Below are 10,280 nucleotides of genomic sequence, written 5' to 3' on the forward strand. Positions count from 1 at the left end.
GAGCCGGCCGCCATAGGCCAACCTCCCAGGGCAGAGGAGACCAAGCCACAAGACTTCAAAAGGTGATTGGCCCAGATCCTCTAGCTTTCCCCTGCTGATGCCAAGGCTTTTTCTCAGCTCATTTCACCACTCTCTGCCCTGCAGGGGTTGGGGTTATCACAGGTGTTACCCAAAATTGGGCCAGCTAGTAAGCGTAGGGAGGACTAATGACCCACCAGAGTTTGGCAGAAAGCAGCACGTTTGTTATACTGACAGCTAAGCTCAAAAGAAGAAGGGGGAGGGATACATTTGCATACTCTCGCTCCCAGGACAGGCACAGCACTGAAGATGTCAGGATTCTGCAAGGTAAGTGTCCCACAGCGCAGCTATGGACGATGCGATGAAGGTAAGTCTCGCTGAGGCACAATGAAATACAACACAGAGAACCACTGGCCAGGTGGTCCGGGCGAAGGGCAGTCACTGGAGGTACAAGCTTGTGAGTGCTCTCCTGAGCACAGGGCCCCGTCCCCTTTTAAGGGCCTGCACCTCATGGCCTGCGACTAGAGATGACTTGGCTGCATCTGGTTGGTCACACTCCACCTTGGGCAGTGTCCATGCTCTGGGTGTGTGAGTGCTGCCTAATTAGCGTCCCAGACACCTTGTCTACCTTAGAGCTCTTCTGCTCTTCAACCAGAACATTCATCCCAGGAGCATTCCAGGAGCGGGAGGGGGAAAACCACTTCACAGGCATTCAGAGAGGGAGAGGAGAGAAAAGTGGGAGCAGGGGAAGTATAACAGACCTTTTGAGCATAGAAATCACTGCTGCTCCTACAACAGCAGGGACAGGCCAGAAGAGCTGGGAAAATTGCCCACATGTTTCTGTCTGGTTTCAAACCAGGGCTCTTTGTGTGTTAGGCAAATGTGATAACCACTACACTACAGAAACTCTGTCCCAGTCTTTACCCTCCCTTCATAAGACCATAAGAATGGCCATACTGGGTCAGACCAAAGGTCCATCCAACCTCATCCTCTCTGCCAACAGTGGCCAATGCCAGGTGCCCCAGAGGGACTGAACCTAACAGGTAATGAGCAAGTGATCTCTCTCCTGCCATCCCTCTCCACCTTCTGACAAACAGAGGCTAGAGACACCATTCTTTACCCATCCTGGCTAATAGCCATTCATGGACTTAACCTCAATTCATTTATCTGCAAAAAGAAAGAGGAGTACTTGTGGCACCTTAGAGACTAACAAATTTATTTGAGCATAAGATTTTGTGGGCTAAAACCCACTTCATCAGATGCATGCAGTGGAAAATGCAGCAGGAATATATATATATATATATATATATATATATATATATATATATTAACACAGAGAACATGAAAATGGGTGTTGCCATACACACAATAACAAGCGTGAGCAGTTAAGGTGAGCTATTATGAGCAGGAGAAAAAAACCTTTTGTAGTGATTATCGGGATGGCCCATTTCCAACAGTTGACAGGAAGGTGTGAGTAACAGTAGGGGGACAAATAAACATGGGGAAATAGTTTGACTTTGTGTAATGACCCATCCATTCCCAGTCTTTATTCAAGCCTAATTTAATGGTGTCCACTTTGCAAATTAATTCCAATTCAGCAGTCTCTCATGGGAGTCTGTTTTTGAAGGTTATTTGTTGTAATATTGCGACTTTAGGTCTGTAAATGAGTGACCAGAGAAACTGAAGTGTTCTCCAACTGGTTTTTGAATGTTATAATTCTTGACATGTGATTTATGTCCATTTATTCATTTACGTAGAGACTGTCTGGTTTGGCCAATGTACATGGTAGAGGGGCATTGCTGGCACATAATAGCATATATCACATTGGTAGATGTGCAGGTGAACGAGCCTCTGATAGTGTGGCTGATGTGATTAGGTCCTATGATGGTGTCCCCTGAATAGATATGTGGACAGAGTTGGCAATGGGCTCTGTTGCAAGGATAGGTTCCTGGGTTAGTGTTTTTGTTGTGTGGTTGCTGGTAAGTATTTGCTTCAGGTTGTGGGGCTGTCTGTAAGCAAGGACTGGTCTGTCTCCCAAGATCTGTGAGAGTGAGGGATAGGTTGTAGATCCTGATGATACAGTGAGAGGTTTCAGTTGGGGCTGAAGGTGACGGCTAGTGGGGTTCTGTTACTTTCTTTGTTGGGCCTGTCCTGTAGTAGGTGACTCCTGGGTACTCTTCTGGCTCTGTCAATCTGTTTTTTCACTTCAGCAGGTGGGTATTGTAGTTGTAAGAACACTTGATCGAGATCTTGTAGGTGTTTGTCTCGGTCTGAGGGGTTGGAGCAAATGCGGTTGTATCTTAGAGCTTGCCTGTAGACAATGGATTGTGTGGTGTGCTCTGGTGAAAGCTGGAGGCATGTAGGTAAGTATAATGGTCAGTAGGTTTACGGTATAGATGGTGTTTATGTGACCATCGCTTATTAGCACTGTAGTGTACAGGAAGTGGATTTCTTGTGTGGACTGGGCCAGGCTGAGGTTGATGGTGGGATGGAAATTGTTGACATCATGGTGGAATTCCTCAAGGGTTTTCTTTTCCATGGGTCCAGATGATGAAGATGTCATCAGTGTAGCGCAAGTAGAGTAGGGGCATTAGGGACGAGCTGAGGAAGCGTTGTTCTAAGTCAGCCATAAAATGTTGGCATACTGTGGGGCCATGTGGGTACCCATAGCAGTGCCACTGACTTGAAGATATAAATTGTCCCCAAATCTGAAATAGTTATGGGTGAGGACAAAGTCACAAAGTTCAGCCAGCAGGTTAGCCGTGACATTATTGGGGATACTGTTCCTGACGGCTTGTAGTCCATCTTTGTGTGGAACGTTGGTGTAGAGGGCTTTTTAGCCTGCTGCTTCTCTGTCTGGGAGGTTTTTGTCAGCCCTGGCACACAAAAAGGGCATCATTGCGAGCGCCCATGAAGGCGAGATGAATTTTTGCCTGCCTTGCTCAGCTTGACTTGCTTCCTCACCCCATTCCTGCCTTAGATCCTGGGTCACCTGGTGGCTGAAGATGGTCCATTGTCTCAAGCGGTGCCAGAGCCTGACACAGTGCCCTGGGCAGCCTTTGCCTGCACATGCCGGCCGTGCACATTTGCAAATACTTTAAAGCTCTTGTCAGTAAGTTCTGGGGACAGTTGCTCACCATCAGAGGAAGCTCCTAAAATTGGCCTGTCTCACCCAATTGTACATTGACCTCTGTTCAGACTGAGCCAAAGGTGGGGCCTCGCTGCTGTGGCCGCTGCTGTGAGGGTGGCCACTGTTGTGGATGAAGCCATCCTGCAAGCACCTTCCACTAGAGAGGGGGGCCTCCCCCTTCCCTCCTTCCCATACCCGGTGCTGCACCCAGTGGGGTAAAAAGAAAATACAGCCATATTGGAAGAGTCAGTTGCGTTCTTTGCGGTTGCCCCACCATTCTCGGGCCTGACCTGACCGCCAGCTCAGCCACCACTGAAAATTGAAACACAAAACAGTAGAGTCGTACAAGGCTTCAAAGCCCACCAGGCCCAACCCCTCTTCTAATATGGCAGAAAAGCTGCACTTCTCCTGACTAGGTAGGGACGTCCTATGGCCCCACAAGAAGTGGAAGGCCATCGTGTTCGGTCTCAGCAGCACTCGTGGAGCAGGGGAAATACCTGGCTGAGGAAATTCCCACAGATGGGTCTTGAGCATCACAACCTTGTAGGTAATGACAAGGTCCACTTACGCCACCGGCTGAGCCACTCCTCACAGGCCAGCAGCCATTTCTCCTGGTTCTGCTCCCACCTCAACCCCAACCGAACGCTAGAAGGCCCAGCCATCAACCTGCCCACTCTGCAGCCCTCCTCTCTGCCCTGACTGATAGAGGAGTATTGAGCCTCCTCCCAGGCCCTTCAGCATCCCTGGGAAGACCAACACTGCCCAAGTGACTTTGGGCCAGTAGGTCAACCAATAGGGCTGCCTCCCAGGCCAGGCTGCAGCCCAGCTTCAGGACTCAGAGGAAATGTAGCCCGCATCCCTACCAACAGGACTCCAGGCATGGCCAGGCTTCTGGATCAAACGTCCCCTCTTGTGCTCAATTCACAACAGCTAGCGGGCAAAAGAAAGGCTTTCATGGCATTGGAGAAAGCAAGATAGAGCCTTGAAGAGCCCTTCTATCTGCAGCAGGATTAGCCTGTGTCAGTGATTAATGAGGTGGATCTAGTTGTAGATTGTTATTCATTCCGCACCTTGACAATTCACACAGTCCCTTTCCTACTCAAATCCCCAGCACCTCAGTGATCCTGGTAGCAGGGTTGGGGCCTGAGATTTTCAGGGTCCTTTTTACCCTCCACCTGGAGTGAACTCAGCTTTTCCCCCATCCCAGACTATCCATGAAATAACAACAGGAGCATAAAGAAAGAGGGGAGGGAACATCTCATGGCCAGGGCTGGATGTGCCCAGGGCCCCCTGCTTGTCCATTGTTTCCATGGAATTTGGCCCCCTGCTTTGCACAAGGGACAGAGAAAGATCTTGCTGTTCCTGTGTCTGTGCAAAGAAAATTGTGCTTCTGTATGAAAGACAGGAGGGAAATGGCCCCATGGTGGGACAATATTCTCAGGATTAAGACCTAAGAACTCAGGCTGAGAACTGATTTAACTCCACTCATCTGGGATTTAACAAATTGTCTTCCATGGAGCAGGGCCAGTTCCAGTGTTTTTGCCACCCCAAGTCGAAAAAAAAATAAAAAAGCTGCAATCAATGGCAGCTCTACCTCTGCTGCTTTTGGCCAAAAGTCCTTCCCTCTGAGAGGGACGAATTGCTGCTGAAGCCTCCCCTTTCCATTGGCTGCCCCAGGCACCTGCTTGCTGGGCTGGTGCCTGGAGCCAGCCCTGCCATGGAGACACTGGGAAGATGGGGGAATCAGGAAAATACCATGGATTCGTTTATGTTGTAAGTGAAGAATAACAAAAACAGTGCTGGTTTAAAGTCACTTTTCCCTGACTGGGAATTGAACCCAGGCCTTGGCAGTGAAAGTGCCAAATCCTAACCACCAGGGAGGGGCAGATGCTGTTTTTCTTCTCACTTATGTTACACTTTCTTAGGCTACTTTCTATCCAATTTCTGAAGCTGCTCCATTGTCCATTCCCTGAGGGGCTAAGAGCAGAGAGTGCAGGAATCCCTGTACTCAGGGTCACAACCTGAGACCAACTCAAGCTACTGAAACAAGCACAAATGATGCTTCCTCCAGCAGGATCACAGAGCCACACAAAGAAAACCCATGAGGAACAATCCTCCTCTGCCTTCATTTACCCCATCGCAACCCTCTCAGCAGCCAACTCTTGTGGGAAGGACGCTGAGCTGATAGGAGCTCTGGGCATAGAGAGCAAGGGAGGTGTTGCACCCTTCAGTGAGAGCTGGTCACATTCTTACTCTGGAGGAGGAGGGAAAGGCGATGGCCACGTGATGGGGGCCAGTATGTACCACAACATGGTTCTTTATGTGGGATGACTCTGAACATTGACTGATCTCCACTCCCTTGGATTTGAAGAGATGTTTAGTTGGGCACTTAGGAGGCTGAAGCAATTTATGGATGGTGACACTATGATTAAAGGGTTATTTAATGTTGTAGAAATTGTTAAAAACACTGAGCTTAAACTGAACTGCCTGTTATCTCGCCTGCCTCGGTGGGAACTGCAGGGAATCGTCCCCTGCTGCCCTTGGCTCCAGGCTGGTTTTTCTGGGGAGGACGTGGAATTGATTTGTTTGCTGCTGAGAAGGGAGCCGAGCCAGTTCTCAGGGAACGAGAACTCCCAGCATCTTCCCAGCCCAGCCCAGGCTGCTGCCCTGTCCCAGCCTCTGTTCCCCTGGGGCCCTGCGTGTTTGACTCTAGAGCAGGCCGAGCAGCAACAGAGGCAGAGGACAGCCTGGGCCGGGCAGATAAGAAGGAATTTAGCCAGCAAAAGTAAAATGGCAGGGGAGTATTACCTTGACTCGACGGCATTTCTCCATTGGTCTGTCTGCTTTGGGGCAGCGACAATAACACGTCCTGCTGCTTTCGTTATTTCAAAGGGAGGTTTAGGATTTCATTCTCACACACGGTGCACAAAGCAGGACTCAACCTTTGCTGTAACCAAACAAGCTGCCCACAGATTCTGGCAGCCACAATGAGCATTTGGGTGAGAGCTCAGACCTGCCCCTGTCCCAGAGAGGAGGGGGTCATCTGTGTGGGACTGGACCACTGACCTACCCGCCCTAACTCCCAAACGTTCAGTAACTCTGTTATCAGTGCCAGTGAGTGTTATTTAAACCATAAGAAAACCACACTGGGCTAGACCAAAGGCCCATCTAGCTCTGAAACTTCTCTGACAGTAGCCACAACAGGTACCCCAACATCCAGCCAACAAGGCACCACTGGGAGTTGAACCCAGAATCTCCTGTTTACAAAACAGAAGCTTTAGCCAGCTGCCATGGCCCCTGTGGGTGACTAAAGCACTCTGTGTGCCCACACCTGACTCCCTGCCATTGCCACCAGGGCCTGACAAGCTTTGCTTGTGTCTGGATTCTGCAAAGCAGAGGAGCAGGTGATGTTTTCCTGCAAGCTGTGTGCGAGTGAATCTTGGCCAGGTCTGCACTACAAAGTTGTTTCAGCAGAATGATATTGCTCTGGTGTGTGAAAAACACACAATGCTACTCTCGGTCGGCAGCTTGTGGCTGGTGCACACTGCAATGCCATGTCTGGCGACAAACTGCCCTGTTTTGGTGACAAAATAAAACGACTTCGATGAGAGGTCTAGAGCTTTTGCAGCAAACTTAAAGTGACAGAGTGTCAGTGTAGACGCTGCTGTTCATTATATCAGCATAACTGGCCTCTGCCAGTATCCCACAATGCCCGTCGTGAACTCGCCTGCCCTGCATTCCTGCTACAGAGGCTGGGCCCTCCCTTCATAGCTCTGGGAAGTTCTGACAGCTGAGCCTGCTGCTCTGCTCCGGCAGCCAGGAGCAAATCACTGCCATGGATGCTGCTCTCCGCACTGCGAACACAGAGCAGGTGGTGGGAGTTTCCTACAGTGTAGGGGGCCACTGGAATCCGAACTGTGACACGCCCAGGACATCCCTTCCCTGAGGAGGCTCTTACCTTCTAAACAGGGATATCTGTTTTCTAGTAAAATCACGAAAAGGGAAGGAGAAAACTCGAAAGAGGTTCCCCCTGGCACTCACGTGCGTGAACCCGAATACTCTCTCAGTCCTCAAAGAGAGACGTGGAGAAGGAGACTTGCTGAAGCAAAGCCACAGGGGCCTCTGAGGTTTCCCTGGCCCCTCGCCCCTGTCTTGCCTGCCTGATGTCAGCATCTTTCTGTGAGGTCACCACCTCCCCACCACCTTTGACCAATAGTCTGAGGTCCTGCAAAAGGCCTTTGTGATGTCACTGCCACACCCCTCCCTTGCTGTGCTAATGTCCTGCCCCTGGCCAGGCACTTTGGAGGTTTGAGCTACTCCCTGTGGATCACCCCACTCAAGGAGCGTTCGTTCTAGGAAGCAAGCTGGCTAGACAGGAAAACATCAGACACTGTTTGGATGGACAGGGTGGGTCTCAGGGGAGGGGCAGGGGGGGGAACTGAACGCAATGCCCCAGATGTGGCCTCACCAGTGCGGAATAGAGGGGAATAATCACTTCCTTGATCTGCTTGCAATGCTCCTACTAATCCAGCCCAATATGACCATTTACCAATATTGAATGCAGACACAGCAATATCTGATACATTGGTTCCTGTCCATTCAGGAGGTTATTTCCCACCTATTCATAAATAATGAAGATGCTCTAAGCGGAGGGAAGAGAACTGTCCTGTCCATGCAGTTAACCCATCTCCCGAGAGGTGGTAGCTATGTCAGTGGGGGAAGCTATGTTGGTGGGTGTGCAAGCTGTGGTATCTACATGTGTATATAAAATTTACTCAAACCCCATTTTTAAAACCCTGTGGCCTGGGAATAGAAAAGGAGCTCTCTGAGGCAGAGCCTGTCCTTCAAAATCCTTAAGATCACTGACTTGCCAGTGTAAATGTCATGGGGTATAGCTCAGTGGTAGAGTGTTTGATTACAAATCAAGTGGTCCTTAGTTCAAATCCAAGTGTCCCAATTTCTGAAATTAAAAATAATTCTGTTTCAGTATGCTCAGGAGCTCCACTAAATAGGGATCCCTGAAATAAATGGACATACTCAATGTTTGCCTGTGCAAATGCACAAAACCTATCAAACAAGTCCCCAGCTGAAATCAGTTCCAATCTGCTAAGTGTATAGGCTTGTTTTCATCAACTAAACAAAGGCCCATGAAGACACATGTGCAGAAGAACAAGAACCACATCCACATGGGAGGCATGGACTAGTCTGTATTACATTTGCAAGTAAGTTGTCATTGGGACTGAAAACTCTACTGGAGGTGGACAAGAGCCTGTTACAAAACTAAAATAACCAAGATTTACAAACTCCCTGTTACAAATTCAATCCTCTCTTTGTGCACACGGCATCAACTGGGGCTCTAGTAAATGGCAGCCTTCCTTTAACACAGATCGTTGTTTCTTGTAACTTTCAGATATATTCAAATGGCAGCTGTTCAGAGGTCATGTGCTGCTAGTTCAGAGCAGCAGCAGAGTCTCTGCACGTTTCCCAACTGTAGAGCTGGGTGTGTCTGCATCCAAGTAACTGCAGAGTCAGTGTAGTCCCAGACAGTTAATTGCACAGTCTCCTTTCTGGTCTCATTGATCATTTGGGTAGAAACAGCAATGGTTTGGTGGGTTTTTTTCTCCTTCCTTTCTCCTAAGGAATGTGTGATCTTGAGCATGTTAGGCCTGGTTACACTAGGCGCTTAAATCGGTTTTACGAGTGTAAAACCGATTTAACGCCACAACCGCCCACACTAGAGGCACCTTATATCGATTTTAATGGCTCTTTAAATCGGTTTCTGTACTCCTGCCCGACGAGAGGAGTAGCGCTAATATCGGTATTAACATATCGGAATAGGGTTAGTGTGGCCGCAATCGACGGTATTGGCCTCCGGAGCTATCCCACAGTGCACCACTGACCGCTCTGGACAGCATTCTCAACTCGGATGCACTGGCCAGGTAGACAGGAAAAGCCCCGGGAACTTTTGAAATTCATTTCCTGCTTCGACAGCGTGGAGAGCTCATCATCACAGGTGACCACGCACAGCTCATCAGCACAGTTAACAATGCAGTCTCCTGAGAATCGAAAAAGAGCCCCAGCATGGACCGCCGGGAGGTAATGGATCTGATCGCTATATGGGGAGATGATTCAGTGCTAACAGAACTGCGTTCCAAAAGACGAAATGAAAAAGTATTTGAAAGAATTTCTAAGGCTATGACTGCTAAAGGCCACAGCAGGGACTCCGTGCAGTGCAGAGTGAAAGTTAAGGAGCTCAGACAAGCCTACCAGAAAACCAAAGAAGCAAACGGAAGGTCCGGGCAGGTCGAAAAACATGCCGCTTCTATGCTGAGCTGCATGCAATTTTAGGGGCTGCGCTGACAAGTACCCCACCCTGACTGTGGATTCCGAGGTGGGGTTGTAATCTCTGCCATGTCTGAGGATTATGCAGACGGGAAGATGAAGAGGAAGAAGAAGAGGAAGACTCGCAGAGAGCACACAGCACCCGTGACCCCCAGCAGCCAGGAGCTTTTATCACCCTGACGGAATTACCCTGCTCCCAGCCCTGCAAGCAACTATTGCAGAGAATGACGCCCTGGAAGGGAGCTCTGGTGAGTGTACCTTTGCAAATAGCAAACAGTGTTTTTTAAGCAAGCCTTTTTTAATGATTGATTTGCCCTGAGGACTTGGGATGCATTCGCAGACAGTATAGTTACTTAGAAAAGTTTGTTAACATGTCCGGGATTGAGAGGAAATCCTCCAGGGACATCTCGATGAAGCGCTCCTGTAGGTACCCAGAAGCCTTTGCAGAAGGTTTCTGGGCAAGGCATCCTTGTTCTGCCCACTGTAGGACACTTTACCATGCCATGCATGTAGCAAGTAATCAGGTATCATTGCGTGGCAAAGCATCGCAGCGTATGGTCCCGGGACTGCTGGCATTCAAGAATCATCCGCTCTTTATCTTGTTCTGTTATCCTCAGCAAAGTGATATCGTTCTGGATAACCTGTTTAAAAATCAGGAATTTAAGTAAGGGGGGTTGCCATTTTTCTACTGGGTTCGTGGAATGCAGCAGCTTAAAAACACTTTCCTGCACGTAGCGGCGGGGAGGGAGGGGTGAAATGCCGATGATCTTTCTGTTTGGTCACCGGCGAG

At 49.2% G+C, this 10,280-nt stretch overlaps 1 non-coding gene across 1 annotated transcript; it reads left to right on the forward strand.

The window, feature by feature from the left end:
• Window positions 1-8,033: 8,033 nt before the first annotated feature.
• TRNAC-ACA lies at window positions 8,034-8,105 on the forward strand. The gene has a single exon. It is a non-coding gene; the product is annotated as a tRNA-Cys (tRNA).
• Window positions 8,106-10,280: the final 2,175 nt, after the last annotated feature.

The sequence above is a fragment of the Mauremys reevesii genome, linkage group 12, assembly GCF_016161935.1.
Source record: "Mauremys reevesii isolate NIE-2019 linkage group 12, ASM1616193v1, whole genome shotgun sequence".
Lineage (NCBI taxonomy): Eukaryota > Metazoa > Chordata > Testudines > Geoemydidae > Mauremys > Mauremys reevesii.